The sequence below is a fragment of the Helianthus annuus genome, chromosome 1, assembly GCF_002127325.2.
Source record: "Helianthus annuus cultivar XRQ/B chromosome 1, HanXRQr2.0-SUNRISE, whole genome shotgun sequence".
Classification (NCBI taxonomy): Eukaryota; Viridiplantae; Streptophyta; class Magnoliopsida; order Asterales; family Asteraceae; genus Helianthus; species Helianthus annuus.
Window position 1 is genome coordinate 135452658 of NC_035433.2, and position 19876 is coordinate 135472533.

Here is a 19876-nt window from a genome sequence, read left to right on the forward strand (position 1 = left end):
TATTTACTTCCATCTTACGCAAACTACGACATTATATTACCGCATCACGTACGACATTCGAATATGTACCATTTCATCTACGCCCTTTTATTCGCGACGACTAACACGACTTCGTTAGTATATTTATATTTATATATATAAATACATATTTTATAATACTCGAAAATTAAGTCGATCTCGAGACTTAGTTTTATCCCGAATATATACGGGATCAAATAACCATCGATCGGTTATCCTAAGTCAAGATAACAACTACCTTAGGGTCGTTTAATTAACGACTCGGTAGAGCTCGGACACGTAGTTTAGCTACGTTTAAATTAGAAAACTTATAAGTCTTCCTTCGTAGGAATGTCATAGGTGCACGCTAGCTAATTCACGGTCTCGGAACGACACTACGGAATCACATTAAGCTAGCTTTGCACAGGAATGTCAAGGTGAGTTCATAACCCCCACTTTTTACTGTTTTTACATTTTTATAAATGTTTTCGGGGGTGGAAAGACATGCAAGTTTTTGCAAAAGTAAATAACTTTTCGATGAACGAAAACTCATATTTATAAACCGTGTTGCGAATGAATTTCAAGGAACTTAAATGGTTTACGAATGATTTCGATCAAACATACCGGTTTTACAAATTTGATCCGCATATTACGAAACGTGCATGATTTTCTAATGGGTACGGGTGACACAGTCGAGGTGATTCGACACAGTCGAGGTTATTCGACACAGTCGAGGTGATTCACACAGTCGAGGTTATTTGACACAGTCGAGGTGATTCGACACAGGCGAGTGATTCACACAGTTGAGGTGATTCGACACAGTCGAGGTGATTCGACACTCAAAACCGTCTACACAGGTTGAGTACTTCCTATGTCGCCGCATACGTTAATGTCCTCGCGAAACATTAACGATCAACCTGTTCATAGACGCTTTACATACCCATTTACAACATTAAAACTTTCATATATTCATAAGATTCATTTGAAGTAAACTCACAAATACATGGATTTACAAACTTTGGTAACGTTTTTCAAACTATACCTAAGTAAGAGGACACGCTGATCCTGCTTACAAAGGTTCGTTTGGGCTCGGCCCATTCTCTCTCGTGCAATGCACAAAGACTCTCGTGGGCTAGACTCACAGTTTTCATATATCATGCCAAGAAAATGATTTTACTATATTTTCTCAGCAACTTTAAAACCGGTTATCAAAAAGATTTATTTTAATCTTTTCAAAACAAACTATGAACTCGCTCAACTTTATGTTGACTTTTTCGCATGTTCTTTCTCAGGTTGCATTTTCAAAACTATGGAACGGTTGGAATAGGAGAACCCATGGGAATTCGAGTACATAGCGGCGTTCACTTTCTAGAAGTCTTAGCTTTATTTGCTTCCGCTGTGCAATGAAGATACCGGTCCAGTCACGCCAGCTCTGATATTTCGGGGTGTGACAGATTGGTATCAGAGCTATAGGTTTCAGCGAATTAGGTTTCTGTAGAGATACCTAAGCTTAAACCTCACTATCCTCTGGGGACTTAGATTATTAAGACGTGAACACATACAGAACGCCTAGGACTCGAATATGGGTTCCAACCGTTGCCGAAAACAATGAGTCAATTGTTTTGATTTTAATAATGCACAAGTGTTGTTTTGATACACGGTTCATGAAACATATTCATACATAAAGCAAAACCTTGAGAGTTTTGATAACATGCATATAGGACCTTTGGAAAACTCTTGATGAGAAGCTTATGTTGAAACTCATTAGAGGTTCTCACTTAGAAACCGTGGCTAACAACTCGGGTAAACGCCATTATCTATATTGTCTGTGCTATTTTAATTATCCGAGCAGATAATCTACGTGGAACGAAACGCTAGTGCGCGAATACACGTGAAACTTAAACTATACGTTAGCGGACGTTGAAATACATCACACACGACTTTCGAGGCAAGGCCTTTGGAAAACATGATTGAGCATGACAACAACGATGTTAACCCCGTCAGTGGGAGAACTACTGATCGAAAGCGGCAAATTGGCAAGTGATCCTGCAAACGACACGAATCACACTAAGGTACGCTTAAACAAGATTTCATAACGATCGATGCTTAGTCTAAAGAGACTCACAATTGTTGGCGCTGCAAAAGAAGTCACACATCTTCGCATTTCCCCTACTTCGTTATGGCGATTACGCTATGTTCGACATTCCATGGTAACGTCATGTAACAACCGGTCATCACACAAAATTCCAGGTAAGTTCCTTAAATTTCTTTTATTGAAATTCTGACTTTTGCATACGGTGAGTAGATTTTCGCATTTCTACTCCCCCTAACGGCCATTGCATCACGAAGATTTCATTTCTTGATAGCGAACACTCAATTGCTTCATTTCTTGACAAATTCATATGTTATGCATGTTTTGTTTGTTACACATGCGCTTAAATTGATTCGTGAAGACCATCGGTGGCTTCACTCTAAATTGTTGCTTTACTAACGTTCAATATTGTTTTGCTATGTTCGTGTTTTGCATTGTAATTTGGATCACTACATTATTGCAAAGTGTTACTACATTATTGCAAAGTGTTGACTCTTTGGCATCAAGTCAACGAACTCCTTGAAAACTCCTTTTCTTTTCAAGTTACATACATGGTTTTTCGTTGTAACCATGTCAAAATTTCGTATCGATACGTGCATTCATTGTTGAAATGTGACTAAACCAAGTTCAATTGTTTGAACTTGCTCATAGTATATATTCGATTCAAGATTCCATATGATGGATTGAGGCCATCATATTCGAAATAATCCCAACAAGCACTTCGTTTGCTTTGAACCATAACATGCTTGTTTGGTCTTCGACTTCATTGAATCGTTTCCTTGATCACGATCACCTTGTGGTGACGTTTTCACAAGTTTGAAGCTTGCGCTAATCTCGTTGCTCACGTCATGTACGGATTTAATTATTTATTTATTTGTTTATTGATATTAAATCCGCTTTGTTGGTTTATCATATTAAAGCAATCTTAACACAATCGTGTGTTTAGATAATGGTACACAAATTTATTTCATTTTCCGGTGTACCTCTTAACGGTTCTTTCAGCATCGATCGAACATTTTGTGATATTCATTGCTTTTTCATTTTCGATCGAAAACATTATTTCCTTGTTTCATTTTCAATTGAAAATCCTATGAGATTTGTTTGAAACAAACATTCAGATTTACTTCGTCGAACCTTCAGTTCAATTCAAACACGGTGAATTTGTTTGATCACCACTATTATTGAATTATTTCCATCATTACGACACCTTGTGGTGTCGGTATAAACTTGTAGCCTGGGCTAATCGTAATCGAGCGTTTCATGCAAAACACAGGTGATACTTGTTCGATCACCACTATTATCACTATTATTGAAACATTTCATTGCTACGACACCTTGCGGTGTTGGTATTAACTTGTAGCTTGTGCTAATTACGATCAGTCGTTTCATGCGAAACTGTATATGCTTTTCGTTTGACACATCATTTTAGTAGTCTTAATGCAACTATGTATTAAGACGATGATACACCAGGTTCGGTTGAATTTCATTTCGGTGTATCCTTGCAACTCAATAATGTCAACGCTTGATTTTATTCGTTTAAGGGTTCGATAGTTGATAAATCATTTTTATGATTCTATTTATTTGAGCTCGTTGAATTCGAGTTTCAATCATACAACAACCAACGCAAGATTCTGTTGGTAGTAAATTCTGTTGTTTCAAAAATTGATTTGCAGTTTGCGAATGTTCATTTGGAATTCCATTGGTTGAATCTCCTCTTCTGTTGAACCTAGTAAACCTAGTCACATTGGTGATAGTATCACAACATCTCGTTCACGTGACATTGATTTCTAGAACAAACTCAGTTAAACCGTTGGGTTCCTATTGATGCAAAATTTTCTTGCAATCACGTAATCTGAACAAGTTTTGGTTCAATTACACGGTCATTCACTTTGGTATTATTCGGACTTACCTAGGAACAGCACAACTCTGAGGAGTTAACATAGTCTAAATTTCGAGGACGAAATTTCTGTAACAGGGGGAGAATGTGACAACCGGTAATTAACGCCTCTTAATTATGCGATTAACAAATGTTTAAGGCAATAATAAATAGTGTTTAAGGCACGTATTAACTTAATTAGGCTTTTGTAATGCCTAGGAACGCCTACTCGACCTTACAGTACGCGAATGATAATCTGTGGAGGAATTGCGTAACGATAAACGATAACGAACTGATGCCGTACAAAATACGGACAACGCCAACAAATATGAATTTTATACGTATGATATTTACATATGAACTTGATTTTACGGATTCATTGTGCTCTCGAACGTCACAAAACGTAAACGTGAACGAAAACGCGACTACAGGAACGCACCGGCAATGAAACGAAGCATCAGACACGTGTATTAACTCAAAAAAAAAAAACGGATTAGAAATGACAACCAACGCAATTTACGCGCCCTTTTACGCAACCGACAATCAAATGCAACAACAACGACTATCGACACCATTTTTTTCATATTTTTGAACTTAAGATTTTAGTTTACGACGTTATGGAGAGTTCAGGTTTTGTTAACGGGTTCGTTAGTGTGATTGGGCCACTTAAACATGGGGATTGGGCTTGTGGGCCTAGGGCCCAAGCCCATTAACCCAACCCTAGGTATATAAGTGTAGTAATACACTTATCCTCTCATTTTGTTGAAAACTCATACCAAACACACGCACACCATCCATCTCTTTTGTCTGCTCTTCTTCATCTTCAAGTCTAAGAAACCCTAAATCCCCTAACTCTTGTTCTCAAACAAAACGCAGACAAAACACAACCAAATCAACCCTTATATCTGGATCTCCCTCTCATCCCTGATGTCTGACCGGCCACTCACCCACACCTCTCGGGCTCCTCCTCTCCCTGTTATTGAAGGCCGGCCGACCACCACAGGTGGTGGCGGCGTTTGGCGACTACAGCAGCGACGGGAGACACCACAGGCGGCGATGGTTTCTCCCGGTCCCGGTTAACCGACAACATCACGCCCCCCCCTTTCGAATGACAAAACGAATCACCACCACCACCGTCCGGTGGTGGTGCGGCTACGAGCAGAGAGAGAGACGAGATAGGGAGATAGAGGCCGAGGAGAGAGAGGGCGTCGGAGACGGAGCGGCGCCGCCGCTCACGGCGGCGGCACGGGAGGTGGCGGCGGCGGCAAGAGTCTCACAGCGGTGGTATCTCGGTGCGAAGATGATGATTTTGTATTGAAGGTGATGGTGGTTCAGCAGGGTCTAGTTCAGGTCAGTTTAGTTTCACTACGGCTCAGTTCAGTTTCAGATATGTAGTTCAAGTTGTCGGGTCATGTACAACGTCTGATTTTGATTTGGTTGGGTTTGAGTAGCTTTGGAGCGGTTTGGTTTGGGCCTCAGTTGTGGTTCGGTCAGTTCAGCTTCAATTCATGCTCGGTTCAGAATTGGTGCGGTTCGTTTCAGTCAAACCCGAGTCGACTCTGGTCAACACAGTTTGGTGCGGGTCAACTCAGTCGGGTCAAACCCGGTTCAGCAGGCTCAGTTTGGTCCAAGAATTTCAGTTCAAGTTACAGCTTGGTTCGGACTCATTTCGGTTAGTTTCGGGTCAAGGTTCGGTTCAACTCGGTTTGACCCGGTCAAACTGAGTCAACTCAATCAACGACTCGGTCAACACCAGTCAACAGAAGTCAAGGGTGGTCAACTCAGACCCGGTAAAGTTATAACGACGCGAACTTTAGTTAGTTCGATATACGTTAGTTAGATTTTTTTTAGTTAGTTACGTGACCGAGCTCGACCCGATTAAATAACGCTTATATATTAGCGACCTTATTTTCATTTTGGCGCATTTGACAAAATTATTACATATTGGTTAGGTTATTGGTTGAATCTTGAAAAATATATCGACTTTTATTGTCGGGTTATTCGAAAAACAGAGGAAACTCTGCCCGATTTTCGTTAAAATATGTATATATTTCCTAGCCGCAACGCTAATAAAAACGTGTCGCGACTCAAATAAAATTTATAAAATAATCCTTAACGTATATTTATTTGTGAGGGTTTTTATATATTAAATATAGTTATTTATATTTGATCCAACGTATGGAATTCGAAAACCTTCATAAAATTAAACTTAATGGTTTGTGTCGTTTCAAAAGTCAAGATTTTCGACTACTTTTACAATAATAAATATAAAGCTATATATTTACTTTCAAAACGCCGCTAAGCCCAAATTATCCCGAACTCTTTTATAAAACAAATATATTGTCGGATGGCGATAATTCTGAAACTCTATTTTCAAATACTGTTGATTCGTATACTTTTATAAAAATAAATGTAATAGTATATATTTATTTCAAACTTATAAACGAAGTATGACACCGTTCCGTGAGATTTTAATAACGATATTATTAATTTGATAACAACGAGCTCATATAGTTATATGCGTATATATTTATTTACTTCCATCTTATGCAAACTACGACATTATATTACCGCATCACGTACGACATTCGAATATGTACCATTTCATCTACGCCCTTTTATTCGCGACGACTAACACGACTTCGTTAGTATATTTATATTTATATATATAAATACATATTTTATAATACTCGAAAATTAAGTCGATCTCGAGACTTAGTTTTATCCCGAATATATACGGGATCAAATAACCATCGATCGGTTATCCTAAGTCAAGATAACAACTACCTTAGGGTCGTTTAATTAACGACTCGGTAGAGCTCGGACACGTAGTTTAGCTACGTTTAAATTAGAAAACTTATAAGTCTTCCTTCGTAGGAATGTCATAGGTGCACGCTAGCTAATTCACGGTCTCGGAACGACACTACGGAATCACATTAAGCTAGCTTTGCACAGGAATGTCAAGGTGAGTTCATAACCCCCACTTTTTACTGTTTTTACATTTTTATAAATGTTTTCGGGGGTGGAAAGACATGCAAGTTTTTGCAAAAGTAAATAACTTTTTCGATGAACGAAAACTCATATTTATAAACCGTGTTGCGAATGAATTTCAAGGAACTTAAATGGTTTACGAATGATTTCGATCAAACATACCGGTTTTACAAATTTGATCCGCATATTACGAAACGTGCATGATTTTCTAATGGGTACGGGTGACACAGTCGAGGTGATTCGACACAGTCGAGGTGATTCGACACAGTCGAGGTGATTCGACACAGTCGAGGGGATTCGACACAGTCGAGGTTATTCGACACAGTCGAGGTGATTCACACAGTCGAGGTTATTTGACACAGTCGAGGTGATTCGACACAGGCGAGTGATTCACACAGTTGAGGTGATTCGACACAGTCGAGGTGATTCGACACTCAAAACCGTCTACACAGGTTGAGTACTTCCTATGTCGCCGCATACGTTAATGTCCTCGCGAAACATTAACGATCAACCTGTTCATAGACGCTTTACATACCCATTTACAACATTAAAACTTTCATATATTCATAAGATTCATTTGAAGTAAACTCACAAATACATGGATTTACAAACTTTGGTAACGTTTTTCAAACTATACCTAAGTAAGAGGACACGCTGATCCTGCTTACAAAGGTTCGTTTGGGCTCGGCCCATTCTCTCTCGTGCAATGCACAAAGACTCTCGTGGGCTAGACTCACAGTTTTCATATATCATGCCAAGAAAATGATTTTACTATATTTTCTCAGCAACTTTAAAACCGGTTATCAAAAAGATTTATTTTAATCTTTTCAAAACAAACTATGAACTCGCTCAACATTATGTTGACTTTTTCGCATGTTCTTTCTCAGGTTGCATTTTCAAAACTATGGAACGGTTGGAATAGGAGAACCCATGGGAATTCGAGTACATAGCGGCGTTCACTTTCTAGAAGTCTTAGCTTTATTTGCTTCCGCTGTGCAATGAAGATACCGGTCCAGTCACGCCAGCTCTGATATTTCGGGGTGTGACAAGTACGACTAATGTTGGCTTTAGCAGCATATCAAGGTTGGGAGGTACATCATTTAGATGTGAAATCTGCATTCTTACACGGAGATCTCAAGGAGGAAGTCTATGTATCACAACCAGAAGGATTTATAAAGCCAGGAAATGAAGGAAAGGTTTACAGACTATCAAAAGCACTGTATGGATTGAGACAAGCACCAAGAGCTTGGAATACGAAGTTAGATCAAACCCTAAACTCACTTAACTTCAAGAAGTGTACTTTAGAGAACGCAATCTATACAAGAACGAGTGAAGCCTCTACAATAATAGTTGGAGTCTACGTTGATGACTTGATAGTCACTGGAACATCAAAGAAGGAGATAGACATCTTCAAATCTCAGATGAAGAACAAATTTGATATGAGCGATCTAGGATTGCTAGCATACTATCTGGGAATAGAAGTAATTCAAGCAGGGGGTGAGATAGGCATCAAGCAGACAGGATATATCAACAAGATACTCAAAGACGCTGATATGTTATCCTGCAATGACACGAAGACACCCATGACTCCAGGAACTCAATTAACAAAGACTGAAGAAGGAGATCTAGTAGATGCAACACATTACAGAAGCCTGATAGGTTCTCTCAGGTACTTATTGCATACAAGACCAGATCTATGTTACCCAGTCAGTCTACTTAGTAGATTCATGCAAGAACCAAAGGAGCAACACCTGAAAGCAGTAAAGCAAATACTACGTTACATCAAAGGAACTAAAGAGCATGGAATCATCTACAGAAGACAAGGAGGATGTAAGATCACAGGTTATAGCGATAGTAGTTTTGGAGTTAATACAGACAAAGGAAAAGGAACAACTGGTCTGGTATTCTACTTTGGAGAATCACCTATAACCTGGTGTACACAGAAGCAACAAACAGTGGCACTATCATCATGCGAATCAGAATTCATGGCAGCCACTGCAGCAGCATGTCAAGCACTATGGCTTAAAAGATTGTTAAGTGAAATCACAGGCTGGAAGGAAGAAAAGATAACACTCAGAGTAGATAACGTTTCAGCAATAGCACTTATGAGAAATCCAGTCTTTCACGGAAGAAGCAAGCACATTGACACACGATATCACTTCATAAGAGAATGCGTGGAAAACGAAGATATCACTGTGGAACACATAAGTGGAGAACTACAACGGGCAGATATACTAACAAAGGCACTAGCAAGGATCAAGTTTGCTACAATGAGGGAACTGCTCGGAATTCAAGACTTAAAGCAACTCATGGATGTTAGAGATTAAGGGGGTGAATGAAACCGGTTAATCTCTTAACATCATGTACATAGTTAGTTAGATAGATAATTAGAATTAATATTACATATGGCGGTTATGAAGTTGAAGGACCAAGGTTGACAACATGGAAGTTGGAAACTACCCTAATAACCGAATGGGTGTGTCTCCTACACACACCATTTCGGAATCGATGCAAAGAAAAAGAAGAAGGGACGCGACGGTTGATCAAGTGGCTGAGAATCAACATACCTCTTCAAGATCCAATCTCAACCACACATCCAAGAGACATGACTTTTCACGAAGAGACGCGTCTATTCACTCGTACCCTTTAGAAACTATAAATAGGGATAGTTAGATTCATTTGTACTTGTTCATTACATTCGAAATCAATTGTATATACTCTCATTCGATTTGTAAAACATTCAATTGATTATTACAAGTTATTGTTATTCAAGTTATTCACGCTCATTTAGAGATCAAGATCCAAGTTCGGGCCAACAAAGGATATATTCACCATGGTTGATGGTGTTAGACAATTATCGAGGCCTTATCACTCTTATAGATCCGATATGCAGTAAGAAGTATTCTACAAAAAAACCCCTCAAGAACTCAAAGGTGATTGCTAGATATTATATTTCACGTATGGTTGGTTGCTGATGGTTAATAATCATGGACTCGTTCGCGAACCGGTTTTCTTTGGCCTTTTAATAGTGATATCCGTAAGCTTCCAAAGCAGCCTTGTTCGTTTGGAAGCCTTTGTTTTTCTGCACCACCTACTTCCCCCGATTGTATGGTTGTTGGATTCACAACACACAAGCCCTATCATGCCTTGTTCATTTGGATTTTGGCACTAATGATCCATATTCTTTTACTTGTTCCAAGAAGTTGTTGCAGAGTTCGGAAAGAGTACTTTCTATCAAAATGTGATCAACATATTTTACTTGTTACCATGAGTGATTTTGGAGAACCCGTTGAGGTGTTCAAACTAAACAATTCTACAAAAGAATGGGAGAAAATAGATGGTCTAGGAAAACACATGATTTATATCTCTGCTACCTCATGTATCTGCCTTTAAGCCAAATTTCTAGAAATGGGAAACAATATCTACTTTACAAGATTATTGCACAATGATGACATGAACACAAAATAACTGTACCTAGCACATTAGACTTGCTGCAGTTTCTAAGTTATCTATGCATTTTTTAATACTGTTTTATAATGGATATGATTTGTTTTTTTTCCTAAGAGAACTGTGCTATTTGCGATTGTATGCATACACAGAGGTGTTAGTTATGAGTTAGCAAATCCTAATTAATACATGTTTTACGTTTTCATCGTTAGACCTAAATTATTAGCGCTACTCTTGAGAATATGTAGGGATGATTCAGAAGGATCTTTGCACGATATAATTTTGGCCTACGCTCACAAGATAATGCAAATGATCACAAATTGAAATATTAACATCAGCAAGAGTATTGGAATTGAATTCGTTAACTGTATATGGAATTGAAAGATGAGAAGAGAGATTGTTCTTGAATGGAATTGGTAAATCTAAATGTGTTACAGAGATATTACATATATACGATAGTTCTCATGATGATAACCCTCGCGACTTAGGTTATTAAAAGAATAATAATAATGTTACATAAACTATAATTAAACTATATATTATATCTAAACTATATATATAATCTAGCTTATAATTCCTCTTCTAATATCCTCCTGTAAGCTAGATTGGAGCAACATGCAGAAGATTCTTTATACGTATGAAGTCTCTTGGTTGCAAAGCTTTAGTAAGAACGTCTGCTACTTTATTCTTAGTTGTACAGAATCGGACTTCCACATCTTTATTCTTGATCAAGTCTCAAATGAAGTGATATTTGACCCTTATGTGCTTACTTTTACCATGATAGACTGGATCCTTGGCTAAACAAATGGTTGATTATTGTCACAGTAAATTATTAGAGGACAATCCATATTTTCTTGAAGTTCATTTAGGATTCCTTTAAGCCAGATTGCTTGACAACCAGTTGTGGATAGTGCAATGTATTCTGCCTCAGTTGAAGATAAAGCTACTACCTTTTGTTTCTTTGATTGCAAGGCTATAGCTCCTGAACCTAAGTGAAACACATACTCGGAGGTACTTTTACTATCATCGATATTCCCTGCATAATCACTATCGCTGAATCCGACCAGTGTTCCTTTGCCTCATTTAGAGTATACGATTCCATGGTCTAAAGTCCCTTTTATATATCTTAGAATCCTTTTCACGGCTTCCCAGTGGCTTTTCTTGGGTTGTTCCATAAATCGACTTACCTTGCTAACAGCAAACATAATATCAGTTCTGGTGTTTGTTAAAAAAATGAGACTTCCGACTAAACTTCTAAACTTCTGTATACATTCTGATCTACTTCATCTTCTAGATCTTTCTTGGACAAGCGCAACCCATATCCCATTAGAGTTGAGATAGCAGTGCAGTTTGTCATCTTGAATTTATCTAGTAAACTCTTTGCATATTTTTGTTGTGAAAGTGTGATGTTCCCGTTGTCGTACGATACTTCCATTCCGAGAAAATAATGCAAAATTCCCATGTCAATCATCTCAAATTCTGTCTTCATTGATTCTTTGAACTGATTTACCATGTTTAATGAGTCACTGGCTATGATGAGATCATCCACATATAAACAAATTAGTATCTTTATATCCTTGGAGATTTTAGTAAATAAGGTATGTTCATACACACATTTCTTAAAACCATGTGACATGAAGTATCCTTCTATTCTGCTATACCATGCCCTCGTGGATTGTTTCAAGCAATATAGGGCTTTCTTGAGGCGACATACTTTTCTTTCTTCTCCTTTCTTGACATATCCTTCTGGTTGTTCAGTATATACTTGTTCTTTTAAGTTACCATTCAAGAAATCCTTTTTTACGTCCATTTGATGTAGGTACCAACCATAATGTGCAGCCAAAGCCAAAACAAGTCTAACAGTATCGAATCTTATTACCGGAGCAAAAACATCTTGGTCGTCAATTCCATATTTCTGCTTGTAGCCCTTTACCACCAAGCGTGCTTTGTGTTTACTTATATTCCCATGTTCATCATACTTTGTCTTGTATATCCACTTCATCCCAATCGGTGTTTGATTCCTTGGAGGATCCACCAATTCCCAGGTCTCATTCTTTAGTATTGATTCCATTTCTTTGTCCATAGCTTCTCTCCATTTTGTTTCCTTGCATGCCTCCATGTATGTGGTAGGATCAGTATCAGCGTATAGAACAAAATTTGCTACATTATTAGAGTTGATTTGATTTCTTTGATAGAGTTCATCGACTTGTGTTTTTGTAAGTGCTTGTGACTTTTGATACAAATCTGTAACACTTCAAGTTCTTAACACTTTATTATCTGATGAGGATGATGAATCTACATCTTCATGGTTGTTAGTGTTTGCCTCAGCTTCATCATCACTTGATTGGTTCTCATTCTGATAGTTTATCTCTGATGTTACAGATTCACTTCGATCCTCCATGACTATCCTTTGATTGTCATCACTTTCATTATTGATTTCAACATAAGGCACTCCTTGGCTCTCTTTACTTGTAACCCAATGTTGACTTTCATCAAACATAACATCTCTGCTTATAATGATTTTGTTTGTGGTTGGATTATATAGCTTGTAAGCCTTGCTATTCTCGCTGTAGCCAATGAAGATTGCTCTCTATGTTTTGTCATCTAGTTTGCTGCGAGGTTGTTTCGGAACATGAGCATATGCAATACAGCCAAAGACTCTAAGATGCTCAACATTTGGTTTTCTTCCACTCCAGGCTTCTTGGGGTGTTACATTTGGTACACTTTTAGTGATGGCCCGATTTAGTAGATATGTGGCACATGCCACTGCTTCAGCCTGATGTGCGTAGTGTGTTATATGTTTTTATGTACATTTTTAGCCCTTTTTAACACTTTAGTCATGTTTTAAATTTATAAAACATGATATTCTACTAACACTAAACACACATATGGGCAAGTGCACCCATCGTGAGCATACTATAGCGCTGGTAAGATACGAGGTCGTCCAAGGACACAAGAGCTTTTAGTACCGGTTTATCCTCAACGTCTAATCAAATAAAATATTTAGAAAAAGTTTTAAACATGAAAATAAAAACTAAAAATGCTGAAAATAAAAATAAAAATAAAAATAAAAACACATAGACAAGATGAATCACTTGGATCCGACTCACCTTTAGTGTAACCTTTGATGATTTCCACACTTTTGCACTTTTTAAGAGATCTTAGTTATAGTAGTAGGCCCCTCTTTTGAAGGTAACGTTACCCTCAACTCAGTAGTTTGAGTCAGCAAGGATACAATCCTAAAGGGTCGGAATATTGAAAGATAATTAATTAAGTTATTAATGCGTAATATGGAAGGCCCCTCTTTTGAAGGTGACGTTACCCTCGGCTAAGTGGTTTGAGTCAGCAGGGATACAATCCCAAGTAGCCGGGTTAATGTATTAATAGTAGTTTACATATGAGGGGATCAAGCCATTCACACCCCCGCCATCCAATACCAGTGGGTAAGGTCCTAGTAAGCTTGACCCAGGTCCTTGCAGGATCTATACACTGAATAAGGCAAGAACCTTACCAAACCATTCCCTTAACCCACGACTAGGTAGCCAACATATCTCTATATAGACCGTAGAGATATGAATGGTGAAAATCTTTTATTTTATATAGACAGTAAAATAATGCCAAGACATCACGGACAAATGATAAGGAAGTTTCACCTTCAACATAAGAAACTAGTTATTAAATTCATTAATACAAAACCAAATAAAAATTGCGAAAAGATTAAAAAACAAAAGTATTACACTAAATGCCTGTCTTCACCAAGTGATGTAAGAGACTTAGGCAAACATGGCCTTTGATTTTCAAGAACTCTTACTATTAATCTTGGATCCCGAGACTACTATACACACTCTATGATGGATGATGGATAATGGTGGTGGATATGGGTGTTGTAATGGTGGTGGAGTGTGGGTGAAGTGGGAGAGAGGTGGTTTGCCAAGGGATGCCTTTGAAGTGAACCAAGCACCTCTATTTATAGCCTGCACAGAAGCTCAGACACGGCCCCGTGCCCAGTGGGCACGGCCCCATGTCCATCCACTTTCTCTTTCTTCATTAATTGCAATTTGTCTGTATTAGCTCCACACGCCCCCGTGTCCGCTGGGCACGGCCCCGTGTGCAAAAGCGTATCTGTACTATCAAGATTTGCTTGGATTTTGCGAATCTTAGCGTTGACCACGGCCGTGTTGAGCTGGGCATGCCCCCGTGTCGGGAAATAAAAGCTCTACAACTTTGTCTTTTCTGCAGACACTTGACCACGCCCCCGTGTCCGCTGGGCGCGGGGCCGTGTTCAGCCTTCTGATCTCTTGTTTTTGCTTGGGAAGATGCTGTCGAGGGGTCGAGCATGCCATGTTAATTCCTTTTCTTGTATTTATGTTAGATTTGGCTGCATTTTTGCTCCTTTTATTTATTTACGCTCATTTAATCCTGAAAATACAAAAGGAAGACAAAAGCACGTTTTTTTCCAACATTAGTACTTAAAAAGGGTTAGTTTTATGCCTCATTTGATGTAATTTATATGTTGCATTTTACACACATCAAATACCCCCACACTTGAATCTTTGTTTGTCCTTAATCAAAACTCTTTATAATGTGGCTTACACTCCCAAATGGAATGCGTAGAAGAGAAGTTTTGGCTTGTCTTGAGTGTCGGCGTGGTCGTAAAACAGGGTTTCCAAGGCCGATTATTCCTCGAGTAGTTGCTACAAGGTAGGCTGCCGAGGCGACTTTCTCTAACTCCGCCTAATTACTCGGAATCGATCAAACGCGGTCAAACTCGGCCAAAATCGGATCTAGTAGGTCAATTCGGACCGAGTTTGACTTAAAAAAATAATAAAACGTAATTTATATGACTATGATATTAAATAATGAATATTATTTCACGTATTTTGTTAAAAATATTAGTAAATTTATGTTATTAGACATGTATTTAATTTCCGAAAACTAATTTCTTTATAATTTAACATGTCTGAGTACTCCCCGAGTACTCTCCGCCTATGCCGAGTACTCTCAACTCCCTTGTCGACCGACTAGGGAGCGCCTAACGACTTTTGCAACCATGAGTGTCGAAATTCCAAGATCTTTATTAGGTTTTATTTTTATGCTATTTACAATCCTATTCGTTATGATTTATTTAGAACGTTTCATAAGATAAATTACTTATTTGGGCATAACATGCCTTTTTAAAATTACATTTATATACAAGTTCACATACCTCACGGGAGATCACTCAACACTCGGCCGAAGATGTATTTTTGTGAAACACTCGAGACCGACATGGAACTTACTTCTTACATATGCTTTCCAATGAATCAATCCTCCTCCTTTTTAACTATAAACCTTTGTAAATATCAAGAGGACTTGGGGAATGGTTAGGCTTGGGTTAAAGGTAGGTGGTTTTGGGTTAGTGGTTAGTAGAAAAGGGCTCTCTATCCCTATGGATAGAGGCAAGGTCTGTCTACATCCCACCCTCCCCAGACCCTATAAGTAGCTTTGCTATTTGTGGGATTTTACTGGGTATGGTTGTTGTTGTTGGTTAGTAGAAAAGGGCTAAAATCGTAAAAAGTGTCGGTCGTCGTAAAACTTTTTGTTTTTGTGACTTTTATTCATTCAAAACACTTTTAAACCAAGTTTCTTTGAGGAACTTGTTTGTTTATTGCTAGACTTTTTTTATAAGGAATGTCACATGAAAAACGAGCTTTTTACTAAAATGAAGGGTTTAAAATAAAAAGGTTTTTTGGTGGGTAAAGGGTGTTTGTTTTGTGGGTTTTGAAACGAAAAGGTTTAGGCTTAAAGGGGTTAACTAGGAGGATTTTGGGTAGGTGGTAAAAAAATGAAAAATAATGGTGTTGAAAAGAAAAAAGGTTAGTCCTAATGCCTCCATCATTTACTTACATGGGTTTAAGTTGGTAAGGACTGGGAATGTATCGTCATAGCAAGTTCTAGAGTCGTAAGAAACCAAGCGGCTATTCACACAAGAAACGAAAAATGAGCATTTAATTTAAAGATGTGTATATCTATGCTCAATAAAGGCTCAAAACTCACTTTTGTGGGAATGGGTTTATTAATGTGATCACGTATATATATCAAATTTTAACTAGATTTGTCATGCCGTTTCATAATTTTCTTATGTTGGTTCTTTTTATCAGGACGCCATCAGTTGTAAATTTGTAAAAATGTAACCTTTTTAGAACTTGTTATTCCCAAATTAAACCAAGACCAGTAAAAAAAATGAAAAGTTTTTGAAAAAATTTGGGGTGATTAGCGGTTCCAATAGAGTTTTGTGTAAGGCTTGTTATTAGGACTTGCAAAATCCAAGGATTTAGCACCCCCCCACACTTAAATTACACATTGTCCTCAATATGTCCCAAAAATAAATTTTCAGGTTGATTGAATGCGTAAAAAGATGTTTAAAAATAAAAATTTATGTTACTAGGCGTCTGGACACGGGCCTGTGGTGACCGGGCACGGCCCCGTGTTCAGATTGCCAGTATCAGAATGTAACAGAAGGCTGGGCATGGGGTGTGTTCAGCAAACACGCCCCATGTCCAGTTACCTGAAGTGGGCGTTTTTCTGCAGATCTTTGAGCAAGGGGCGTGTAGGCTGAGCACGACCCCGTGCTGAACTTGCTGTAATGAAGAAAAATTGTCGGGAGGCTCTGTTTTTGTGCATGGGGTGTGGGTTCAAGTTTCCCTTAGTATCATTCATCATCCCGAGTGTGTTTTATTCCTGAAAATTAAAACTAAACTAGAAAACATAAAAGTTAATCTAAACTAAACTAAGGATAGTTCCGCGGAATGCCTCCATGGTGTGCCACGTTTATAAGGGTCCTTGGCTAGACCCAAAGCCAGTCATATGTTACCCAAGTGGGATGGTTTGCATCCCATGTTGCACCGCCGAAGAGCATCATCCAAACTTGAATCTATGACTTTCATGTAGTTGAACGGGTCATCATCTTCTACTCTTTTCCCAACCCAAACTTCATCTCCTTGTCCCCAACCTTCAATGTTAGTGTCCCCACCATTCATGTCTACCATTGCGTGGGCCGTGGCCAGGAATGGTCTTCCTAAGATGAGTGGTACTTCGGTATTTCCTCCATATCTAGTATGACAAAGTCGGCCGGGAAGACAAAGTCTCCGACTTTTACCAATAGATTTTCGGCGACACCTTGTGGATATTTAATGGACCTACGGTGAGTTGTATGCTCATTTTTGTAAGGCTTGTTTTTCCTAGTCCGAGTCGGTCGAACATTGATGTGGGCATGAGGTTGATGCTAGCCCCAAGATCGGCTAGTGCATTGCGTATGGGTGATCCCCCAATTGAATAAGGGATGGTGAAGCTTCCGGGATCGATCTTCTTTTGTGGGAGTTTGTTGAGTAGTAAGGCGGAGCATTCTTCGCTTAAATTAACTAATTGCAGTGATTCAATTTTCCTTTTATGAGTGAGAAAGTCTCTCATGAATTTTGAATATTTAGGCATTTGGGTTAAGACTTCTAGAAATGGAATATTGACATGCAATTGTTTTAGTAGATTTACGAATTTTGTGAACTGCTCATCGGTCTTTTGGCGAAGTAACCGACCGGGATAAGGTACCGGAGGATTCTTGAGAGGCTCTTGATTTGGTGGAGGAGTCGTCTCTTTTTGGGGTGTTGACAAAGTTGCGGTTTGGTTAGATGGACTCTTTTCAGTTGGATGTAGCAGAGCCTCCTCGGGACCTATGGTGCGGTTTCTCAACGTGATGAGATGTACTTGCGCCTTTGGGTTTGTTTTGGTATTGCCGGGTAATGCGCCTTGTGGTCTCTCGGCGAAATTTTGAGCTAGTTGATATAATTGTTTTTCAATGTTTTGAATACTAGCTTGTTGATTTCTAAAATTCGATTCTATTTATTGAAATTGATCCGAGTTTTTCTTATCGGTGTCAGAGATGAGGCGTGAGACAGTGTCTTCAAGCCTCTCTCGTCCCCCTTGTTGTTGTTGAGAGAAATTTTGTGACTCATTTCGTGGTTGTTGAAAGTTTGTTCGTGGGTTTTGATTTTGTTGGTTACTACTATTGCCAGGTTCTCTCCAACCAAGGTTAGGGTGGTTACGCCATCCTTGGTTGTAGGTACCTATCAGAGGACCTGACGGCCTAGGTCTATTATCAATGTAGTTTACCGTTTCCGTTTGATTATCCATTTCTTTCATACAACTCCAATTTTCATGTGGCCCACCACACCCTTCACAATCCATAACCGAGGCCATTTTTCCATTTTTAACTTTTTGATTTTCGAAGAAAGGGCCTCGATTTGGGCTTGTAAAGAAGTGCTTTCATCAACCTTATGGGCGCCTGAGGCAATAGATTTAGTGCCTCGGGGAGCGTGCCACTGAAAATTGTTTTGAGCAATTTCCTCAATTTGATTATAAATTTCATTTGGGCGGCGATTACCTAAAAGTTCCCCAGAGCTAGAGTCAAGTGTTTGTCTCGTGTGTGGCAACAATCTATTATAGAAAGTGGATACTTGTTGCCATACCGCAAGACCATGATGACGACACTTTCTTAGTAGCTCCTTGAACCTTTCCCAAGTTTCATATAAGGATTCCCCGTCCTCTTGTGAGTATGTATTAATTTCAGTCATTAATTTAGCCGTTTTTGCAGGAGGGAAATACTTATACAGAAACTTTTGGCCTAGTTCATCCCAGGTGTTTACCAAACCAACTGGGAGGGTGTTAAGCCAAGCCTTAGCTCGGTCTTTTAATGAAAATGGAAACATTCGGAAGCGGATTGCGTCGTTAGATACTCCGTTAATTCGAAAAGTATCACATATTTCCAAAAAGTTGGTAATATGTAAGTGAGGATCTTCGCCCGCAAGCTCGTGGAAGGTTGCGGAGTTTTGGAGCATTTGTATCAAATGCGGCCGAATTTCGAAGTTGTTGGCATCGACATTCGGTGCATTGATAGCGGCGCCGAGATTCCCCACTGTGGGCCGTAGGTAATCTATTAAGGTACGTTGATCCGCCATCGGAAGTGGGTCCCCCGAAACTTTCTCTTGGCTTTTAGCTTTGAGTCTTTTTCTTAGAAAGCGTTCGGGTTAGTCTAGAGGTTTTTTATGTCTTTACTGGAACTGGAGCTCATACACTACATAGGAAGTTTAGGTGAGGTGCCTGGGTTCCAAGTCCTGCGATAAAAACAAAAAGGTTGTTGGTCAGAAGTTTCACCACGGCCCCGTGCTCAGCTGAACACGGCCCCGTGGTCGGAGTTACAGTGATTGTTTTCCAGATCCCTGTTACTGGAGAGTTCGACACGGCCCCGTGCTGCACCAACACGGCCCCGTGCTCAGTTCTCTGACTCGAAAAATAAAAACTGCCAGTAACGATGCTGGGCACAGCCCTTGTCCGACCAGGCACGGCCCCGTGCTACAGTCTGCAGAAGCTGAAAATTTAAGAAAAATCCAAAAAAAAAAAACAGAAAAATAAGAAAAACGATTAGGCCGTTGATTCCTAAC

At 39.0% G+C, this 19876-nt stretch overlaps 1 non-coding gene across 1 annotated transcript; it reads left to right on the plus strand.

Moving 5' to 3' along the window:
- Window positions 1-18908: 18908 nt before the first annotated feature.
- Window positions 18909-19015, plus strand: LOC118482950. Its single transcript, XR_004869336.1, has one exon. It is a non-coding gene; the product is annotated as a small nucleolar RNA R71 (small nucleolar RNA).
- The last annotated feature ends 861 nt before the right edge of the window (window positions 19016-19876 follow it).